The sequence below is a fragment of the Anoplopoma fimbria genome, unplaced genomic scaffold (assembly GCF_027596085.1).
Source record: "Anoplopoma fimbria isolate UVic2021 breed Golden Eagle Sablefish unplaced genomic scaffold, Afim_UVic_2022 Un_contig_13849_pilon_pilon, whole genome shotgun sequence".
Classification (NCBI taxonomy): Eukaryota; Metazoa; Chordata; class Actinopteri; order Perciformes; family Anoplopomatidae; genus Anoplopoma; species Anoplopoma fimbria.
In genome coordinates, this window is record NW_026549451.1 from 141 (window position 1) to 3,145 (window position 3,005).

The window sequence follows — 3,005 nt, forward strand, 5'->3', positions numbered from 1 at the left end:
CAACAATCAAAAAGTGGAAGTCAGAGTATTTGTGGTTAAAGTTGGCATTAGCCAAACTTAGTCAAAGTCAAAAACCTGTGTAAACTGAGGGGAGGGCAGAACTGCTTTCCAAGACGGAGAAACCTTTCTCCGCTTCGGAAATCACGCGTCGCACAATTTTGAACGATTTAATTTGGTGTGGATATTCTGCAGCACTGCAATCTTTGCAACCATTTCATACTGCATCATAAATGTGCCAAATGCAATACAGAGCTAAAATACAACAACAAAGAATTAATAATCAATCCATTTGTCGCCCTTATACCCAGCAAACAACACTGAAGAGCTCAGGATTGTGATGGTGGGGAAGACGGGAGTTGGGAAGAGCGCTACAGGAAACACCATTCTGGGAAAACAGATCTTTAAATCAGAGTTCTCCCCTAAATCTTTGACTAACGTCTGTAAAAAGGCCTTTGGTGAAGTGGACGGGCAAAAGGTTTCTGTTATTGACACTCCGGGTCTGTTTGACACCAGCACTAATGAAAGCAAACCTGTGAAGAAATAGTCCGGTGCATGTATTATGCTGCTCCTGGACCACATGTCTTCCTGGTCGTCATCAGATTGGGCAGATACACAGAGGAAGAAGAATACAGTGCTGAAGATTCAGGAACTGTTTGGAGAGGGAGCAGACAGATACAGCATGGTTCTCTTTACCCACGGTGATCTGCTCAAAGGGAAACCTATTGAGGAGTTCTTGAAGGAAAGCGAAAACCTGAAGGAACTTGTGGACAAATGTAACGGCCACTACCACGTCTTCAATAATGAGGAGAAGGATCAGTCGCAGGTCAGAGAGCTGCTCGACAAGATCAGAAACATATTGGAGGAGAACGGAGGAAGCCATTACACCACTGAAATGTTCCAGGAGGCAGAGAGGAGGGAGAAAAACGAGAAAATGCGCAAAGAGCAGGAAAGACTTGAGAAGAAAATAAGAGAAACAATAAAAGCACAAGAGGATCCAACTGCAGCACCTCCAGTCTCTCTCCTTGGTTGCCCTCACCTGCAGATCCTTTTTCCCGGGTGCCTCGACCCCAAAATCTCTCTCCTGGGTCCGTTCCTTTTAGGTACCACTTATGCCAGTATAACAGACCGCTGATGGTCGGAGGGTGTATTGTATTTTCCTTCAGACGTCAAAATAGGCAAATGTGCAAATCCAAGTTCATGAAATATCACACAATTGCAAATATAATAAACTATAAAAAATTCATGAATTCGCAACAAAACATTTGATGCATCAGATTATTTTTGATAAAGGTTGATAATAAATCAAGGACATGGGCGTCATAAAAAGTGCCACCAATTACCTTATTTTTGTTGTTTCTTTTATCTTACTTTGTTCTAATGTATCAATGTTTAATTCACAAAGTTTGTTATGATTGACCGGTTGTTTCTTCATGCAAAATACACATTTAGGGGTTTAGGGAAGGCAGATCATTTTTACAGAATGTTAATACTACACAAGGGTTCAAGGAACTGCTGTCATTTCTTGTAAATGCTGATGGGAGGTGAACAGTGGTTTCTGTTTGCAGTTAACAGAGGGAACTATTTAAATGATGGAGAACCTGATATTCAATGACTCATAACAGTCAATCACTGAATAAATAAAAACATAAAATGAGATAACAATAACTCTCTTGTGTGTTGTGTTTAGACCGTGTAGACTCACTGTAGCTGACATTTAGACCATTTTGAATAAAGTTTGCAACACGTCCAATTGTAGAAACATTATTCTTCATCTGTGCTATCACCATGTTTTGCTGATTGTTCATTCTGTAATTTTAGCAATGTTGGAGGAGGATCTCTCCTCCGTCTTCTTTCTCTGTTTAGGTTTTTTGTTGAGTTTTAACTTATCATGATCAAAGTTCTAAGGATGGAGGGTGTTGTATGCTGCACAGTTTGTGATTCATGATATTAGGATACATGACTACAAATTGACTTGAAAAGAAAACATGAAGGTGTCCGAACAATCAGAGTCACCCTATCTTTGTGGATTTGGTGGGACATTAAGCAAAAAAGTATGTTCCTGTTCCATTTATTCAGGCTAGACTGACTTAATACAAAATATAGGAAAGTTCTCAAAGACACATTAACTTTGCTGTCAATACTTTCCCATTCAGACTCAATCTAAAAAACAGACTGTGACATAAACAGGTTAACACTTCTTGTCCTGATGTCCATAAGTACACTGTACAAGTTCAATCTTAAAAGTTTTTAACACTGGGAGTTATTTCCATCCCAAATTACATGAATTCCGTGGTAGAACAACAAAATGGAAAGTTTGGTTAGTTTAGTGTGTCCTCATCATACCCTATTGGCATAAACACTAATTTGTCAAAGTAAATTTTGTATCCTGAAAGAGAACTGAAAGTCTGTATGACTGACATTATAGCCGGAAGGATTCCTGTGAGTTTGCAACAAATAATGAGACATCGTCTGCATACAGAGTAATCTTGTATGTGGCAGGTCATATTTGGATTCCTGGTACACGTAGTTTCAAAAGCCTAGCAAGTGGTTTAATTGCTCAAAAGAATTTAATCGGGGATAATGGGTCCCCCTTGAAGTGTAGACCTCCCTTACATGAATTCTGTTTATCGCATGCTATTAACTATCACAGAAGCCTTCAGTGATTGGTATATCAACTTAACCAAATAAATGAATTCCCTGCCAAGGCCAAACCTTTCCATGGTACTAAATAAATTAGGCCACTGCATTCTATCAAAGGCCTTTTTATTGATAGGAAGGCGAAACACGCAGGGACGCACCAACGTCGTTGCCAAGGTGACCGGACAGTCCCACAGCCAATAAGAACGGAGAATCGGAGCCTCGCTCTGATTGGTCAAAGTGTACATGAGCGGTGGCAATTTTTGGGTGCGGCCCACAGAGGCAGGGGAGAGCAAAGTTATGAGCAGATATTCTCAGAGCACTTCACCTACATATAGCTGACTGGCTATTAGGACAGTTTGCCAAAT

The 3,005-nt window shown here is 40.2% G+C and overlaps 1 pseudogene; it reads left to right on the plus strand.

The window, feature by feature from the left end:
• Nucleotides 1-308: 308 nt before the first annotated feature.
• Nucleotides 309-1,132, plus strand: LOC129114769 (GTPase IMAP family member 9-like; annotated as a pseudogene).
• Nucleotides 1,133-3,005: the final 1,873 nt, after the last annotated feature.